General features: G+C 42.9%; 2 non-coding genes across 2 annotated transcripts; one reads left to right on the forward strand and one right to left on the reverse strand.

Annotated features, from left to right (window-relative positions):
• Positions 1 to 404: 404 nt before the first annotated feature.
• Positions 405 to 494, forward strand: trnap-agg (transfer RNA proline (anticodon AGG)). Its single transcript is given in 2 exon segments — positions 405 to 440; positions 459 to 494. It is a non-coding gene; the product is annotated as a tRNA-Pro (tRNA).
• A 16204-nt stretch (positions 495 to 16698) lies between these two features.
• trnam-cau (transfer RNA methionine (anticodon CAU)) lies at positions 16699 to 16770 on the reverse strand. The gene has a single exon. It is a non-coding gene; the product is annotated as a tRNA-Met (tRNA).
• Between the last annotated feature and the right edge of the window lie 4025 nt (positions 16771 to 20795).

Consider the following 20795-nt stretch of genomic DNA (forward strand, 5'->3'; position numbering starts at 1 on the left):
ATTGCACATCTGGCTGCACAGTCGGAACCGTTTTCACGGACAGGACGGGCCTCATTCTGCGCTGTTGTAAATCTAAGAGTTTATGTTTATTCCGCTCTGGCCAAACTGCACAAACTTTATTCTCCTTTAATCTTTACTGATTTCCAATACATCACAGGCTACCGCTTTTGCTTTTTTCCTGCGTTTCACCGGATTGAAAATGATGACAACAGTATTTTTTTCCATTGTTGATCAAAAGTAATCGATGTGGAACTTGAACTCGATTTCACTGTTCGTGTTACAGCCTGAGATGCGGAATAATTGCCAAAATGTCTGATTTCCCAATCACGATGTCAAAAGATGTTTGATCGACTATAGTTGGCATTGAAACGATTCCTTAATTGCACCGGGGTGCTTTGCCGGCTGGCTCGTTGGTCTAGGGGTATGATTCTCGCTTAGGCATCTTCATTGTGTCAGCTTGCGAGAGGTCCCGGGTTCAAATCCCGGATGAGCCCCGCTCTCATTCTCAAAAATTCTCGAGCTGGTTCTAATTACGGAAATCAGTGCGAGACCCGACACCCGGGAAGTCATTGCAGGGAATACTTCACTTCAGCGCACGTGAAGAAAATGAACGCAAAGCCTCCTCGTGTCATGAGACTCTGAATTCATCCCACTGCACCAAATGCAGCAACTCCTTCCTTGTGGATTCAGGTGGGATGCCCAATGCAGTCACTTGCAATTTTGCCTGAACGAACACACAAAATGGCATAGTTTGATTTTTTTTTCGACATTTGAGTTGTATTCTATTCTTTGCACTGAGCAGGAAGTGAGCGTTTCAGCAATCCGGTTCAGGGGGAATTAACAATCTGGATATCTGGGCAGGACTAAAATTGTGGAGCAGCAAAGTGTCTCAGTGGCAGTTTCTTAGAGCAGTAAGTGTAGGAGTTGCAGTAACTTTGAACAGATGTTCCATAGCGGCATTTTCTGGTGACAGAATTGATACAAAAGCCGCCCAGTAAATTAGCAGGAACTCGAACCAACACATTCATAGAGTCAAGGTGGTGAAATAAAATGACTGGCGACCTGGCTCTTACTCAGATCACTCAGACCTCGGCCTCCTGCAATGTGCCAATGAAGCTCAGGACACTCTCGAGGAACAGCACCGCATCTTTCAATTGGGCACTTTACAGAGGTCCAGATTGACCAGAGAGTTTTCAAGGGCACGACGGACGGAATGACCTCATCCTGCGCTGTTACTACACGAAAAGATTATATTTATCTCTCTCTAGACATGCAACACAAACTCTATTGTCATTTTAACTCTCCTGCCTTCCAGAAGATCTCCCGCTATCCGTTTTGCTGTTCTCCTTCCTTTCACTGGCCTAAAACATATTACAATTCTAACTTTCCCCAGTGTTGATGAAAGGTTATTGGCCTGAAACATGAAATCTGTTTCACTCCCCGTATTACGGCCGGAGCTGAGCTAGGATTGTTCATTGTTCTCTTTTCACTATAGCAATGTAAAAGGGTGACTGAAACACTTTGAGGGCAATCAACATCTATATTGATTGAAGCGGGTCATCTCCGCTCGCTCTTTGGTCTAGGAGTGCGATCCTTAATTAGGGATTTTTGATGAATTGGTTTGCGAGAAGTCGGGGGTTCAACCCCCAGCCAAACATCATTGTTTGTGGCTTTTGCTCCAAAATGTGGGCTGCGTAAGGAAAACAATGAAGAGCTGTGCTCTGGAAGGTTGGATTTACTGAAATCGGAAGCAGGTTTGAGAATCCGGGTCGTTATTGCTTAGAATTTATCCGCGCTGCACATGTGGGGAAAATAAACACAGGCCTTATAAATGTTTGCCTATGTAATCTGACTCTGAAATTATCCCAAAACAGCCATTCAGGCAACCCCATGCTTGTGAGTTCAGGTTGCTGGCTGATGAGTTCTGTTGTAATATTATCTGAAAGAACTGACAGAGCTGATAACCCCGCAGCTTGGTTTTTATTTGACGGCATTTACACTGTATTCCAGGAGTTTCACTTAGGAGAAAATGGGCCTTTATGTGGTTCCGCAATCTCGTTCAGGGGTAATTAACAACCAACATGTCGCTGTAAGTAAGAATTTCCTTTCAGACATTAACGTGTTCCATCCCGCGCTCATATTCACATTTGAAAATGAACAGTGTAACCAGCTCCCTTTCCTCGATGTGCTATTTGAGAAATCCGCTAAATGAGTTCTCTGCTACTGTCTACCTCAAGCCGACCATCACTGTTCAGATTAGCGTGAGTAGAAAATTGGCTAGTTGGTAGAAAACAGAGAGAAGTCATAAATGGGTCATTTTTTTCTATTTGGCAGGATGTGACGAATGGGGTCGCGCAGGGGTTTGTGCTGGGGTCTCAACTTTTTACAATTTATATCAATGACTTAGATGAGGGTAGGCAAGGCATAGTAGTTAAAATTGCAGAAGAAACAAACATAGGTAAGGAAGTCTGTTGCGAAGGGGACATAAGAAGGTTGCAGACGGATATAGATAGTTTGAATGAATGAGCAAACATTTGGCAGGTGGTGTATAATGTGCGAAAATATGAAGTTTTTCGGTTTGGCACAAAGATTTTAAAAAGCAGAGTATTATTTAATGGGGTACGCCTGCAGAATTCCGAGGTGCTGAAGGATCTAGGTGTTCTAGTTCTCGATTCACAGAAAGTTAGTGCAGGTACAGCAAGTAATTGAGAAGGCTCGTGGAATGCTACCCTTTGTTATGAGAGGAATTGAACATAAAAGTAACAATGTTATGCTTCAGTTATAAATGGTATTGATCAGAGCATATCTCGAACACTGTGCACAGTTTTGGTCTTATTTAAGGAAGCAGGTAAATGGGTTGGAGGTGGTACAGAGGAGGTTGACTGGATTAATAACTGCAATGAGCGGGATGCCTTATGAGGAAATGTTGTACAGACTGGGCTTGTTTCCACTGGAGTTAAGGAGATTGAGGGGTGACTTGGTTGAAGCATATAAGATCCTGGATGGTCTTGACAAGGTGGACGTGGAAATGATGTTTACTCTTGTGGGTGAGTCCAGAACCAGGAGGCACTGTTTTAAAATTAGGGGTCGCCATTTTAGAACAGAGATTAGGAGAATTTGTTTTCTCTAAGGCGGTTGTGTGACTTTGGAATTCCCTGTCTCAGAAAGCGGTAGAGGCGAGATCACCGAAAATTTTTAAGGCAAAGGTACAAATTTTCATGTTAGGTAAGAGAATCAAAGGTTGTCGGAGGTAGATGGGAATGTGAAAATCGAAACACACGCAGAACAGCCATGATCTTATTGAATGACGGAGCAGGTTTCAGGGGCTGAATGGCCGACTTCTGCTCCTATTTCGTAAGCTCGCATGTTGATATGTTTGACCAATCAGAGTTGAATTGCCTTTTTTTGGAATTAAAACAAAAGCTTTGGATTAACTGTTTCTTGGTGCATTGTCCATGGCAACGCCTTAACCAGTCAGATTCCACATGCCAACCAATCAGCACCCTGTTTATCACGGAGTTTTCAATGTTGTTCCCTTTGAAATTTGGCGTTCGTGTGTCTGTGCTGATAAGTGCAAGATGAAAAACTCCGACAGCATGTCTCTTTTTTTTTATCAGAAACACTCAAGTTCTGTGCCACCAAGTGGCTATTTACCTAAAACTGGGTGCTGTGGTTACTGACCCTTCTGTCACTGGATTAAAAAAAAACGTTCTCCTTATTTAGTCTATCAAAATCATTCATCATTTTGTGCAACTCATTACTGTTCTGTCGACAGAGGCGACATCAGGAAAATGCAAGGGACACTTTAAGATTGAAGCAGAATGTGTGTTTATCCACATTCAGGATATTTCAACACCGTGCAGTCGTAAACCCGACCAAGGTGCTTTACAGGAGAAGTAACAAGCAGCATTTGATACCGAACCATGTATTAGGCCAGGTGGCCAAACACTTCATCAAAGAGGTAGATTTTAAAGAGATCGTTAAAGGAGAAAGGAGAGTTGGGAGGTTTAGGGAAAGAATTGAAGAGCTGATGTTTCCGACAGCTGAAGGCACGGCCTCCAATGGTGGAACAAGGAAATGCGCGAATCATCAAGGGACCGGAATTAGATTCAGAACGAGTAAGGGGATTGTCTGGAAATGGACGCCTGACAAGTGAGAAATCTACACCCGGCCCTCCAATATTCTCACTGCCGCTCGCCCCATGTGTCCAGTTGGAAAACATTCTGAAGCAGCATGTAATCTGGCAGGGAACCCGGGATAAGCCTCCACTGTCTGATCGAAAACTGCAACAGGAGCTGATCATTACAACTGTGAGAGCCGCGTGGTAATGGTATTGGTCTTGACATCCAGTGGTGTAGGTTCACATCGGCCTCACCATGTTATTGTTTAAAGGTGTCTCCCAGAAACAGTCTGGAGCGATGACAGGGCAGTTCTGAGAGGCAGTGTCATGCTGCATGTCACTATTACCAACTGGCTGCTTATGAACAGGTTGGAGTCTGCCTGAGGGCTGAGCAAACTGACTGCGTTCGAGCAATTCTCAATGTGTATTGGAGGAGTTGCCCTGAGAATTTGCTGATTCTGCTCAGTGGTTCGGAGGGAAAGCGAACAGGGACTCGAGTCACCATCACCAACAGCATTAACGACCCAGTTTCTCATTTAAACCACAGTCATGGAGTTATAGAGTTTTACAGCACGGAAAGAGGCCCGTCGGCCCATCGTGCCCGTGTCAGTCATCAATCCCCTTTCTACTCCAATCCCATTCTCCAGCACTTGCCCTTTCTCCGGTACATCTATGACTGCTTCGGTGTCGCTTCATGCCCTTGTCTGGACTTGGAAAAATTTTAAATTTTGCTTCCAATTTCCACCCCTCCATCATTTTCACATGGTCCATCACTGACACTTTCCTTCCCTTTCTTGACCTCTCAGTTTCAATTTCTGGTGATAGACTGTCCACCAATATTCGTTACAAGCCTAGCGACTCCCACAGCTACCTCGACTACAGCTCTTCACACCCCGCTTACTGTAAGGACTCCATCCCATTCTCTCAGTTCCTTCACCTCCGTCGCATCTGTTCTGATGAGGCCACTTTCAAAAACAGTTCCTCTAACATGTTTTTCTTCTTCGTTAACCGAGGTTTTCCACCCATGGTGGTTGACAGGGTCCTCAACCCTATCCGGCCCATCTCCTACACATCTGCCCTCGCACATTCCTCTCCCTCCCAGAACCATGATAGGGTCCCCCTTGTCCTCACTTATCACCCCACCAGCCTCCGCGTTCAAAGGATCATCCTCCGCCATTTCCCCCAACTCCAGCATGATGCCACCACCAAACACATCTTCCCTTCAACCCCCCTGGCGGCATTCCGTAGGAATTGTTCCCTCCGGGACACCCTGGTCCTCTCCTCCATCACCCCCGACATCTCGACCATCATCTCACGGCACCTTCCCATGTAACCACAGAAGGTGCAACATCTGCCTCTTTACTTCCCCCCCTTCTCACCGTCCAAGGGCCCAAACACTCCTTTCAAGTGAAGCAGCATTTCATTTTCACTTCCCTCAATTTAGTCTACTGCATTCGCTGCTCCTAATACGGTCTCCTGTATATTGGAGTAACCAAACGCAGACTGGGCCACCGCTTTGCAGAACACCTTCGTTCTGCCCGCAAGCATGTCCCAGACCTCCCTGTCGCTTGCCATTTCAACACTCCACCCTGTTCTCATGCCCACATGTCCGTCCTTGCACTGCTACAGTGAAGCTCAACGCAAACTGGAGGAACAGCACCTCATCTTCTGACTAAGCACTTTACAGCCTTCCGGACTGAATATTGAGTTCAACAATTTCAGATCATGAACTCTCTCCTCCATCCCCACCCCCTTTCCGATCCCCCTTTTACTAATAATTTATAATTAAAAAAAAATAAATCTTTCTTTTTCCACCCATTTTTAAATGTATTTCAATCTTTTGTTTTATCTCCATCTTTTAGCCCATGTCGATCCCTCCCCCCACCCCACCCCCACTAGGTCCATCTGCCACTAGCCTGCTTGCTGCCGTTTATGCCTCCATTAGCATATTCCTTAGATAACATCACCGCCGTCAACACCCCTTTGTCCTTTTCTCTATGGCATCTTTGGCAATCTCTTCTTTGCCTCCACCTATCACTGGCCCCCTATCCAGCTCCACCTGTCCAACTCCCCTCTACCAGCTTATGTTTCACCTCATTTCTCTATTTCTTTATTTCTGTTGAAGAGTCATTCGGACTCGAAATGTCACTCTATTCCTCTCTGCTGATGCTGTCAGATCTGCTGAGTTTTTCCATGTATTTTTGGTTTCCTTTCGGATTTCCAGCATCCACAGTATTTTACTTTTGTCCTGTATGCTCCGTCGTTTCAAGTGTTCATCTAAGTGCTTCTCAAATGCCGTGAGGGTTCCCGCCTCTACCATCCTTTTAGGCAGTGAGCTCCAGATGCCCTCTACACTCTGGATGAAACCAAAATCCTCAAATCGCCTCTGTACCACTTGTCCCATACCTTAAATATATGCCCCCTGGCTAATGATCTCTCAAAGAAAGGAAGAACTTCCTCCTAACTGCCCAATCTCTGCCCCTCATAACTTTGTGCACCCCAACCAGGTCGTCCCCTCAGCCTCCTCGGCTCTCAGGAAAACAACCCTATCCGATCCAGTCTTTCTTCATAGCTTAAAGGCTCCAGCCTAGGCAACATCCTGGTGAGTCTCCTCTGCACCCTTTCTGATGCAATCACATCCTTCCTATATTATGGCGAGCAGAACTGCGCACAGTACTCCAGCTGTGGCTTAACTAGCACTTTATACAGTTCCAGCATAACCTCTCTGCTCGTATCGTCAATGCCTCGACTAATAAAGGCAAGTAAACCATCTGCCTTCTTAACCACCTCATCGACCTGTCCTACTGCCTTCAAAGATCATTGGAAATGCACAACAAGGTCCTTCTGATCCTTTGTGCTTCCTAAGGTCCTGCCATTCATCGTGTGATCCCTTGCCTTGTTAGTCCTCAAAAAATGCTTCACATCAAACTTTTCAGGATTAAGTTCCACTTACCAGTGTTCTGCTCATCTGGCCAGTCCGCCTGTGTTATCCTGTGGTCCAAAGCTTCCCTCCGCGCTGTTTACCACCCCACCAATTTGCTTGTCATTTGGAAACTTGCTGATCATACCTGCTGTAAGTCGGTGGAGCAATGTGAGGTGAGCGGGATATGAGCTTGGGACATTATCCAGTCTGTGCTGGGGGATTGCTGGGAAGGAAGTTGTTTTGTCTGCTTATCCAAGCGGAATGTTGGGGGTAGAGCGGCGGTCAGAGCCCGAGGGGAGGGTGAAAGCCTTTCACTGAGTTTCAAGGTTGTAAATCAGATCCTGGAAGTATTGCTGCTGTGTTCCCACGAGGTGGGGTCTCATTTTTAGAGGCAAAAACTTACATCAAAACTGAGATGTCGGGCGTTGGAATCTGCTCTGCACCGATTAAATTCATTTAATCTTTGTTTCCCGTAATAAACAAGAGTTGTGAAGCAAAAAGCTTACATCAAGGACCGGTCATTGAAGGAAAAAAGAATTGGAGACGCGGGACGTTAGAACCTGCTCAGCACCGATTCACATTAACTCAATATTGTGTCCTGGGATAAATAAGTGGTTTGTTGCTGTCCATTACAAAAACAAATTGAATTCTGAAGGTTCTGGCCAGTAACTTCACAATTTTCACTATTACATCTCTCAGCATCGTCAGCAGCATCCCATGAAGTCCTTGCGACTGACCAACATAAAGTTCAGCCAGTCCGTCCAGTACCTCTTTTTAAACAAGAGTTAAATATAAAAGAAGGCAGCTGTAAATTGTGGATGGAGAAAATGAGCACTTGTTTGGAAGAGAATTTAAAGGAGATCACCTTTGTGATAAAGAAGTAGGATTAGCAAAAATAAAAATAGCAATAAATGGAATGAAGGAAGCGGGGTTTTCATGGGCTGATTGCCGAATTTCACAAAGTTTCTTTTAATAGAGATTGAAAATCCATTTTTCGACTCCTTTATGGAAATTAACATTGATGGAAGCCTCTCCTCATTTATAATGCAGCATATCTTAGTTAACAAGAATCATGTGGGTAGATGTGATTCAAAGAATTGGAGGCATATCCCATTATATTAATGATTATAAGATCCTGATGAGGGCTAGGGAAAAGTTTTGGGAAGAACAGCAAGGCCATGGAGAGCGTACAGTGGAGATTTACTGGAATGGTATGAGCGCTGAGGGATCCCGTATGTGGATGGACTGGGTTAAAAACTGCCAGTGTTCTTCTTATCACAGGGAACGTAAAGGGGAGATTTAGTATAGGTATTTAAAATCATTCCAAGTATTTTCTTTCTTATACAATACGGTTTACCAATTGACAGAATGTTTGACAACCAATGAAGAGTACATACACTCTGCAAGATTTTCTATTGTCATAATTTAATTTGTCAGGAAATGTTTCACATTGGTCCATTCCAAACAGTCCCTGACCTGATGTGATAGAAATTCCTTTCACTTACAGAAGCTGCATTTACAACATTGTGCACCAGGCTGCTCATTCAGAACCTTCTTACCAACTTCTCATGGATGGAAAAAGGGTGTGAGACTGTGTTCTAAAACTCAGACTGGTGACCAGGTGACTGAGAGTTTAAGGTGGTGGATTGCTAATCTATTATGTTTTGCATGCGTGTGTTCCAATCTAATCCTTGTTGCTAGTTTGTGGATATTATTAATTAGTTGTTGCTTCCTGTTTTGTTACATTTTGAATAAAATAGAACTGAAATCCGTTGCTTGTCAATATCTCACTGGAGATCACGGATTTGTTCAGACTTCATCAAAACTGAGACTGACAATTACAGTTCTTCACCCAAATTATACTGGAATGATTATCAGACAGGATTCATGAAAGGAGGCAACGGAAAAAGTTAATGACGATGGAGCAGAAACATAACATTATCCTTGGGGAACACATTTAAGTTGAAATTTGCTTGATGAGTTCAGTGAGTGAGCAAGTTTTAGCAAATGAACTTTAAAGTGATGGGCTGTCTAATTAATCCTATGAAGGATAGAGCGGGTGGTTTATTTTTGTGCTGAGATGTGGGAAAATGTGGAGGAGCAGGAAGCTATGTACAGACATCATTAAAAGCAAGTGCACAGGAAGGTAACAATACTGTAACAATGCTAGTAGAATACAAAGGATTGGACTTCATGCTACAGCTTTATAAAACTCTGTTTAGATCCCATTTAGATCACTGTGTTTAGTTCCAGACAACACACTTCAGGAAGGAGAGACTGGCCTCCGAGTGGGAGCAGCAGAATTTCACCAGAGTGATACCAGCCTCAAATGGTGACGGATTTCAAAGACTAGTCTCGTAATGCCTTGAATATCGAAGATTAAGGGGCGACCAAACTGAAATATATATGATAATTAAATGATTTGACAGGGTAGATCGGGAGGAACTATTAAATCGGGCGGGGGAAGACCATAAGAAGGGGACATAACCTTCAAATTAAAACAAAGCCTTTCAGGGGTAATTTCAGGAAGCACTTCTTCACACAAAGGGTGGTGGAAATAATGAATTCTCTGGCTCAATCAAGCGTTAAAGCTGGGAGTCAATCAAAAACTTCCAAAGTGAAACTGATGCCTTTTGTTTGGTAAGAGCTTTAAGAATTACAAAACAAAGAGGGATAGACGGAGCTAAAATACAGGCCAGTCATGAGTTCATTAAATGGCAGAACAGACATGAGGGAAGAATACTTTACTTCTGTTTGTATATTCCGATCTTCACAATCCTGAACCGAGCAGGCTTTCAAATTATGATCCAGTGTGTACATATTGCCTCATGAAGTTAATTCCTCCACCCACTCTTCATAAAGAAAAAACGAAATCTGGAGGGAACTGAAACGAGGTGTCAGCCTTTGTTGATGCCATTATTCTCTCAATATTGACAGTCTCCAGTCCTGAACTAGAATTCCTCACACAACTCAACCCCGAGTAAATACTGCAGATAATTAAATTATCCTCTCCAACCTGCATTTCCTAGATTTTACATGCTGCCAATCCTTTGATCAATATTTGGGAATTTAAATCCTGAAACATCTGTCTGTTAACCCAATTCCGTCGTGTTTTTTTCAGGGGGGCGGAATTAGAATCCAGTTGTTTCCCTCTCTGTACATATTCTCTCAGTGTCTCCATCCCTCACTGATTGGACGGGAAGTGAGTTTGTATTAATCCTGTGATGGACAAACCTGCTCCATGATTCAAGCATTTTCTGTGTCTCTTAAAAAAATTTCAGAGGATAATTACTTATTGAAACACAGGAATTCGTGAAAGTTTCCCGGGTCCTGGATACTTTTATGAGCTGATGAAACAAAATAAATCCAATTCCTGCACATAATGAGTTCAGGCAGGATGAGGTGCCTGTATCTCAATGATCAGATATTGGATCTGATGAAGAAAGTTTTTTGAAGGGCGATGTGTTCCTGTGTGAAGCCGGGAAGAGGTTTGGTTTTCCACTTCAAACTTTGACTCCTCAGTTAGTTTTTTATGTGCAGCAGTTTCTGGTGGTGTTATTGAGTCAGAAAAGTTGGTCAAGACAGTGGGAGAATTCCCCGCGCTCCTTTCAATAGCGCAGGGGAACCTTCATCAACATCAGGGCCCAATTTAATCATCTCTTCAAAAACCTGCTGCCAGTTATTGCTCAGGGGTACATTGAGCTGGGACACTGAGGTTAGTGACTTAATGAAATCAGTTCTTCATACAGAAAACATTAGCCCCTCACACACTCTGATCAATTAGACCCTCTATCCTTTATTAATGATTCATTTGTTGTGATTTTGAGTGCCACCCGAGTTGAGTTTTCAGTCAGATTTCATGTCTAATTGAGCAAAACCGAAACTGGTTAAGGGAAAAGGAACATACACTTTCTGTCAGAAAGGGGCAGCTAATTTGCACAGAGGAAACTCCCATAAACATCAACGTGATCATACTTCGGGCTGTTGATTGATGAATAGATATCAGCCAGTACTCGGAACGGGGATAACTCCACTGCTCGTGTGTTTTCTGCTGTAGCACCATCCGATCACGGACAATAAAATGAGAGGATGGACGAGGCTTTGTTTTAATGTCTCTTCTGAAGGGCAGCACCTCCCTCAGTACTGGAGTGTCAGCCTTACTTGTTACAAGAAAATTCCGGACTGGGATTTGAAGAAAGACTCCTGTGTTTTAAAGGCGAGTGTGACCAAGTCAGCCCCAGTGAAAGTGTTTAAGAAATCGCCCAATCCACAGCTACATGACTTGGGTAACTATGTAGTCATCCCCTGGCAGGTCACATGACAGCTGTAGCCACAAGGCATCACAGCCAGTTTTGTGACTGGATTCAAACCCAAAATCATGTCTCAATGACATCTCAAATAAAGCTGTCGGCTGCTTGAAAACACAGCAGTTAAACTTGCTGCCTGATCATAAAAGAGACTTGGACATTTACAAACCTAAATCATTTGATAAAATAGTTCAAAAACCATCAAGATTGAAATCCTATGAAGAAAAGTCAAGTAATTATTGAGAACTCTGCTGAGAAAGCTTCATTGGACAGCACAGAAATCAGGTGAAGAGTCTGAGTAAATCGACACCAGCGAATAAGTCAACATCAAAACTGAATCAGCTCTTGTGAAGATCAGTGAGTAAAAGCTGAATGCTCCGTGCACCATCAGCTCATCAAGTAGATGTATTGTCTGGATAACGCATTCTGTTTAGAACAGGATTTATTGACCTGAGTTGAGCAGGCACGTTATTGCAGAACAAATAAGTCACCTCTAGATTTTCCTTTGAAAACATAGAAATTAGGAGCAAACTTCGAGTTTGTTGATATATTAAATTCAAATAAACTGGACTTATAATGCAAAGGAATTGATATTCAAAATCAAACCTTCCTTTCAGGTAAATTACGTGGAACAATTAAATTACAAACAAGAACTCAAGTGACCTGTGAGCTCAAACACAGAGAGAGTAAATTTCAGACTGAAGACTTAAAAATTTCAATTTTTTGCAAGTGAGGATGAAGTGCAGAGGGTGAAGAAGCTGTTGTGTAAATTTAACCGAGATACTGCAGCAAAATTACAAGAGGGAAGGAGTGGAACTCTCTAAATAACGAGAACTTCAATTAAATAGACAACTCATTTCAGTGAAATGTTGGGACAGCTGAGAGCTGTTGCCTATACATCCTGTGCTCTGTGGGAGCTCCAAATAAGACTGATGATAATAATCAGATTCATAATACATTACAGAACCAAGCAAAATACAGAAAGTGCAGAGGAGAGATGGAAAAAGGAAATTAGATCAGAAGAGAGAGCGTATGAGAAAAGATTTGCAGCTAACAATCGAAAACACAAAAGAGTTTTTACCAGCATAAGGGCAGACACTGAAAGGGGTGCTGATTTGGAGATCCTGTGCGGGGAGAGGGCATGGCTGACGTACTAAATGAGAACATACAAACAAACTAATTAGCAGCAGGAGTAGGCCACTCAGCCCCTCGAGCCTGCTCCGCCATTCAATAAGTCCCTGCCTGATCTGATTGTAACCTCAGCCTCACATTCCTGCCTACCCCCAATAACATTTCACCGCCCCCTCCCCCACCCCACCCCACAACCCCCTTAATCAAGAATCTATCTAACTCTGCCATTAAAATATTCAAAGACTCTGCTTCCACCAGCTTTTGAGGAAGAGAGCTCCAAAGACGCTCGACCTTCGGATAGAAAAGAAACTCTGAAATTAGCGACCCCTTATTTGTAAACAGTGACCCCGAGTTCCAGATTTTGCTACAAGAGGAAACGTGTTCTCCACCTCCACCCTGTCAAGACCCTCAGGATCTTAAAGGTTTGAATCTAGGTGCCTCTTACTCTCCCGAACTCCAGGCGATACAAGCCTAACCTGTTCAACCTCACCTCATAAAACAACCGGCCCATCCCTGGTATTTGCCTCGTAAACTTTGCACTAAACCTGTCATCACAAAACAAGCGGATGCTGCTAATGTCATTGGTGGGGAAATTGGATAGGATGAAAATAGATGAAGTGGAAGCTATCACAAGGCTGGCACCGCTCACAGTAGAAAAGCTGCTCGATCCGCATCGGATACACCTTGGATTACTGAGGGAATGAAGGGTGGAAATAGCGGAGACTCGAGCCACAATCTTTCAATCCTCCTTGGATATGGGAGTGAAGCCAGACGACTGCAGGTTGTTCATGTTACACCCGTGTTTAAATTGGAGAGGGATAAACCCAGTAACTACAGAGCAGTTAGTCTCATGCTGTTGGTGGGGAAACGTTTAAAGATAATAATCCAGAACAAAATTCATTGTCACTCGGTAGAACATGAGTTGATTAATGATAACCAGCACAGACTGGTTAACAGAAAATCAGCACTGAAATTCTTAATAAAGCTCTTTGATGACGTGTCAGAGAACATTGACCAGGGGAGCGAGGATGATGGTGTGTGTCTGGACTTCCAAAGGGATTTGAAAAAGTCCCACATAATGAACCTGTTGGTAAAATTCCAGCAGCTGGGATTAAAGGGGCAGCGACAGCATGGATATAAAATTGAATAAGGGACAAAAAGGGTAATGTTGTGGCGAGATCTGAAGATGAGTCATACTCAAACGTTAACTCTGTTTCTCTCTGCACAGACGCTGCAAGGGCTGCTGAGTTTTTACAGCATTTTCTGTTTTATTGTAAATTTTAATAACTTCCAGCCTATATTCAAGTTTGCTGATAACACTAGGTTAGGTGACATGGTTAGCAGCATATGTGCAAGCAACAAGTTTCAAAGGGTCATTGACAGATTTAGTGAGTGAATAAACTGTGGCCGTTGGTGGTCAACATTGGGAAGAGTGAGGTCATCCACCTTGAACTAAATGAAGATCGAGAATTTCCTAAACAGTCAGAAACTTGGGACTATGCCGGAGGACACGAGAGCGGGAGCTGAGTGAGACTGGAGGATGCAGAAAGAAAAGAGGCAGAGCTGCCCGAGAGCAGACGTGAGGGAGAGAGAAGGAGAGAAGAGTGAGAGTGGCAGGGATAAAGAGCTGAGAGGAAGGGGCTGGAGCAAACTGGCCATGTTCAAAATATTCAATGCTTGATATCACAGGAAAGGAGGTAACTGGTTAGTTTGTGCCGATTTCTCTGTTTTTCTATTCCTAAATTTGGACATTGATTGAAACTAGGAGATGAGAATTTTTTAAAAATATCAATCAGGGTAAGTATAACAGTAAGTGCGAGTGTATTAACTGGATTCAATGGGAATCATTGGGAAAACTCTCTGTTGCTTGGAGTCATACCTACCACAGAGGAAGTTGTTTGTGGTTGCTGGAGGTCAAGCACCTCAGCTCCAGGATATCATTGCAGGAGTTCCTCAGGGTAGTGTCCTCGGCCCAACAATCTTCAGCTGCTTCATCAATGATCATCCTTCCAAAATAAGGTTAGAAACCTGATGATTGCACAAGGTTCAACAGCGTTCACGACTCCTTGGAGACTGAAGCAGTCCATGACCAAATTCAGCAAGACCTCTACATATAATAGATATATATATAATGGCTTGGATGAGGGAAATTAATTTGCTATCGCCAAGTTTGTGGATGACACAAAACTAGGTGTGAAGGTAAATGGTGAGTGTGATTCAAAGAGTCTAAGAAGGGATATAGACACGGAAATCATGTTAGATTATTGTTTTATAGTTCCTTCAGAATGTAAGCTGCAGGGATGATAAAGGGGAGCCAGTTGTATTCCAAAAGACATTCTATAAGATGCCACATAAAATGTCACAACACAAGATAAGAGTACATGTTGTTATGGTTCATATATTACCATGGATTGAGAACTGGCTAACTAACAGGACACAGAGAGTCAGGATAAATGGGTCATTTTGAGGTTGGCAAACTATAACTATTGGACAGATACAGAGTTCAGTGTTGGGGCCTCTACTATTTACGATCGATGTTAATGATTTGAATGATGGTATCCATCGTATTGTAGCAAAATTTGTTGACGATGCAAATATAGGAATCAAAGCAAGTTGTTTGGTGGATACAGAGAGTCTGCATAGATATGTAGATGTTCAAGTGAATGGGGATAAAATGGCAGATATAGTACAATGTAGTAAAATGTGAGGTTGCCCACTTCTGCAAAAAGCATTGGAGAGAGGAATATTACTTAGATAGAGAGACTGCAGAATCCTGTGGTTCAGAGGGATCCTTGTACAAGAATTCCAAAAAATGTTGAGATGACATTGCAGAATGCTGCAGTACAGATGGATATGGGTGCCGCTGTATAAGAATAATTGAAAAAAGTTAGCATGCAGGTGCATCAAATACTTAGGGGGGCATGCGGAATGTTGGTCTTAATTGCAAGGGGACTGGAATAGAAAAGCGGTGAAGCCTTGCTGCAATTGTACAGCGCATTGGCGAGACCACACCTAGAATAATGGGTGCTGATTTGGTCTGATTACTGAAAGATGGACATTACTTGCATTGAAGACAGTTCCCGAGAAAGGGGACTGGGATATTCCCTCGACTGAGGGTTTTTTCTAATGAGGAAGGGTTGATCAGGTTGGATCTAGACTCACTAGAATTTCGAATGACTTAACAATATGAAAGTGAATGAGTATCTGGCAATGAGTGACCAAAATATGTGAGAGACAGACATTCAGTTCGAGCAGAAAGGTCACAAACATGCTAGTTATCAGCTCAAGTAAGGCCAATAAGGACGGAATGAGTGGTAAACTGAGCACGTTAAATTCCCATCAGCTATTAACAGGTAAAACAAGATAGGAAACAATCAGATGCACTCAAATAATAATTTAGTGTAAGCTGTATCTAATGCAAACCCGAAGGAATGAAACATTTATGATATTTATGGTTACTTATTATTATGGTTAATATTATTAATAATGGGGATGGAATTCCATAAATTAAACCAGTGATTAAGAAGGAATGACAATTTCTGTCCAGATAATGATGAACTGTGTATTTGGTGCGATGCTGTCTCCGCTATGCTGATAGTTTTGTCCTTCTCGGTGGTTCATGTCACAGGGAGGACGCTGCTATGCAAATAAAGATGGCGAATTACTGCAGGGTGTCCTATAGATCGGAAAACCTGCGGCTAAGTTCCCATCCGAGTCACTCATCATCCTGACTTGTAAATATATCGCCGTTCCATCACTGTCGCTGGGTCAAAATCCTGGAACTTCCTTCCTAACAGCATTGTGGGTGTACCTACACCACACGGAACGCAGCGGTTCAAGAAATCAGCCCACCACCACCTTCTCAAGGGCAACTCGGGATGGGCAAAAAATTCCGGCCCAGCAGCGAAGCACGATGTTGCTTCCATCTAAGAGGATGGTTTTTTTTTCTATTCAGATAATCAAACAGTGATAGTGAAGAGGAGGTGGCCACTCAGGACATTGCGCCTGTGCCAGTTCTTTGGGAGGAATGTGCTGAGGGAATGGGGAAAGCATTGGCTGGGATGTGTTTGCGGCCTTTCCAGCTTATATCCATCTGTGAATAAACACCATATCAGAGATTTGTTGAAGATTGAATTTTTGCAGGAAGCTGATGTAAATAACGGACATGATTGTGGGCAACAGAAAATGCTCCTATTTGGCATTAATTATAATGTAAATAGCAGAGGATGGTTTCGATCCATCGACCTCTGGGTTATGGGCCCAGCACGCTTCCGCTGCGCCACTCTGCTGCTTTGTTGCTAAAGTCTACTGTTCCGTTATGGTGTTAAAGTGTTTCACCTGTTTAGAATATATTTCCTGCTGTGGAATTGTGCTCTCTGGTGTTGAGAAATGTTCTTTGATGTTGTGCAAAATGCTTCCCTGCAGTACAAACGTGTTCCCGGTTGTATAAATATGATGGCCGAGCCAGCGAATCCCATATCCATTGAATTTTAATAAAGTTCCGCTCTGTTGCGCTTCTCAGCTCTGGCCAGTAGATGTCAGCACACTCAGAGAGCGACAGAACAGACAAGAATTATTCACATTTTATTGGACGGCGAAGTGGGTTATCTGGAATTACTAACGGTGGAGATGATATTTCATAATACTTTGTTTTACCAAGCAGAAGTTATAATGTTGTGCTGAAACCGTCAGATTGTTGTTCTGCATTTGAGAGTGAGATACATTCTTCACTGCCCTTTTCTGGCCCATTTTGTGAACGTGGGATTCAATATCTATGTTACTTTCTGGTACTGTGTGAAACGGAGAGACATTCTGAAGCTATCAGTCTTGGTTACTGTATGTGAGTGTGGAGACATTGTCAGTGGAACTGCCAATGTGTTTGGATTTATTCTGACAGTCACTCTCTTGGACAGTATATTTGTGTTATATTCCATTCCTATCTGTCTCAGTATTTTCTGATACTGAGAGAGGTGGGTTACATTGTGAAACTGTCAGCGGACCTGTATGTGTGGAAGGATTTTGCTCTATCAGTCAGCTTCTGGTGCTGAAAGTGAGTGTTGGAGTCATTCTGTGTCTCTCATTCTCTGGTACATTATACCTGTGTCATATTCAGACTGCATATTGCATTTTCTGGTATTGTATGAGCGTCTGGACACTTTTTGAGCCGGCCAGTAGAACTGTAGATGTGCAACTGTTTTGTTCTCAGTCACTTTCTGGTAATGCAAATGAGTTTGGGACTCATTCTGAATCTCTTAATGGTGTGTGTGTGTGTGTGTGTTTAACTCTATCAGTCAGTACTTCTGTATGTGAACATGGAAATCATTCTGAATCTGAAGTCTTTGGTGCCGTTTTTTTAATCATTCGTGGGATGTTGTCTTCGCTGGCTAGGCCAGCAGTTATTGTCCATCCTTAATTGCCCTTGAGAAGGTTGTGGTGAGCTACCTTCTTGAACCACTGCAGTGCATGTGGTACAGGTACATTCTCAGTACTATTCGGAAGGGAGTTCCAGGATTTTGACCCAGCGACAGTGAAGGAACAGCGATATATTTCCAAGTCAGGATTTTGAGTGTAGTATCCACTCTGTATCCGTTACATACATGTCAGACTCTCGTAACGTGTGTGAGCGGCGGATTCAATACAGATCTGTCAAAGGCACTCTGTATCTGTGATATTGTAAAGTAAGTGTGGGAATGATATGTTTCTTTCATCACTTGGTTGTGTTTGTGAGCATGAGATTCATTCTGTATCTGTCAGTGGGACTAATTTGACATCTGTCAAACTTTGGTATTATAAAAAATTGTGAGATTCAATTGGTGCTTTCCAATCATCGGTATTGTATGTGAAATTGAAATTTATTGTGTGTGTGTTAGTGTGTGGTCTTCCATTTGTATCCGTCAGCATCTGTTACTCTATGTGATGCTTGGACTCTTTCTAAATCTCTCAGTGGTACAATTGGTGTGTCATTTTTTTTAGTATCACTCAGATTCAGCTATTGTGAGTGAGTGCAGTGAACAGCCTGTATCTTTCAGCCTCTGGCACTGAAAATGTGCTTGAGAATTATTCTCTGCTTCTGTGTGAGTGTAGGATTGATTATATAACTTTCAGTCTCTGGGACTAATTATAAGTTTGGATTAATTCCACATACATTTCCAGCCTAACAACAGGCCACTGATATGGTAGGTTTAAAGCAAACAATGTGTGTCAGCTTTGGCTGAGTATTAAATCTCTGTCACTGTGAACACAATTGTGAAAGATAATGTATCCTTCAATCTGATCCTGGATTGGTCTGCAAGTGCAACTCAAGCTTGTATGAAACGATTTGATATGTGGCATTCAGTCTGATTCTGAGTCAGAATTTCCACAAAAATGCAAAATGGAGCTCAGTCCTGAATTGGTAAAGTATCTTTAATTTGACACTGTGTGAGGATTGAGAATTAGCATGTGGTTTATAGCTCAATCCATATTCATCAAATTAATATTGTATCTTAGTATCATAATCAGGGTGAGTTTTAACTAGAGTCTGAGTTTGTATCTTAGGTTACACTCACTTTCAGAATATCTCAAGCTAAAATGCACTTGAGATTTGGATTTGCATCTAATGTATGTGTCAGGACACAATGTGGGAATTAATACTGCAATTTATAAACTAATGATGTGTGCAAATATTGGACTGCTGCATAACATGAATCTCAATGTACACTATTAAGGTTAAGCCTGTAAACTTGAAACTGGAAACATGCATCAGTTTTATTTGACATTTAGTTTGTAGCTGAGGCTGTAATATTGTGGGATTGACCTGCTAAAAATTGGATTTTGGGTGAGAATGTGGACTACCCGTCTGTGGTACTGAGCCGAAGTAACATTGGAACAACGTCTATCTCTCCTGCACTGTTTGATTGATGGATGGAAAGTGTGACTCTGGAACTATTTCTGCTGTCTGAGACTGTGAAATTGATGACCTGTCTGTGTCCCTGCGCTCTGTCAGTGATAATGTACGGACTGTGTGGGAGGAGCTGGCGGGAATCTTCATTCTAGCTTGGCTGGAGGAAACACCACATTTATTCTGGTTCCTTCAATTATTTGCCTGTTGGAAAAAAGTATATTTTAGGACTCAAGTACAGGTGGGGTGGAAGATACAGATTCCATCAGTTTAACCTCTATAAATAATCATTGTGAATGTTTTGAGAATTTTAAGCCAGGCCCAAGCTCTGATTGGTCAGTCCATTCTCAATCCAAATCTTCAACCAATCGGAGAGCCAGGTGGAAGGAATTGGAAGTGCCGATTGGCTTACATTTTATTGGTTTATAAACTCGAAAAGCCCGCCAATTTGAGGGGGAAAAAGATAATAGCCGAACGGCTTAATTTCCAGGCAACAATTTTAATCTCACACTTTAGGAGCTGTAATATTGTATTTTGCGTCACAGAATCCGGGCGCTTTTTTAGGAACAGATAAATGTGTCAATCTCTTATCTGTAACCGGCGATAACAAAGCAGCGATTTAAAACAGAGCCAATCTCAGCTCACTGGAAACGCAATAAACGGTTACTAAACCGACTCCTTCACACAGGCTTCATCGGGACAGAGAGAAACGGCTGATTTCTGATCCTGTACCCTGAAAGCGGCCGGGAATGTTACAATCGGAAGAGCGGAGCGCTCCAACAGCCACACGCTCAGCATAGCTGCTCTTTCTCAGGAGCCTGTGAACACGGCCCGCGGGGAGCTGCAGTCCAGCCCGGGAGGAGCGAGACTTGGCTTTGGCTTTGTCCTGGGCTCTACCGCCGGTCTTTCTACAATCTTACACACACTTACACCACGAATGAAAAATTCCTCCCGTACTCACCCTTCCCCTCTCTTTTGGGAAATGCAGTCGGCCACTTCTGAATGGTCAATGTGTTCGGAATCTCATTGGGTGGCTTTTGTAACCAATCAGAGAGCAGCCTATTTCACCAGCTTTCAAAGATCAATGAGAAAATGGGCCCGAGATTGGCTGAGCCAAACTGGCAGAGCTGAAACAGGTTTACAAATTGAACATTAGCGCCAATGTATTTGGGAATGGGTGAAAAAAAGAGACATGTCAAAGCTTTTCCTTCTGCACGCAACAGGACACTCGCAAGATAACAAATATAAGGGGAAGACAACAATTTATACTGATAGAGATTATACTTCAGGGTGGAATGTGACGGTCTTAGGCCCGGTCATGAGCTTGTGTGATACACAGCGCGAAATGATCTGATCAGGGTAGCCATTACCCTGCAGGATGCCTTTGATGAGCCCGGTTTCAGCATCAAGCTTGCATGGTGAGCAAATGGTTCG

This window comes from Cetorhinus maximus, chromosome 31 (genome assembly GCF_964194155.1).
Source record: "Cetorhinus maximus chromosome 31, sCetMax3.hap1.1, whole genome shotgun sequence".
NCBI lineage: Eukaryota > Metazoa > Chordata > Chondrichthyes > Lamniformes > Cetorhinidae > Cetorhinus > Cetorhinus maximus.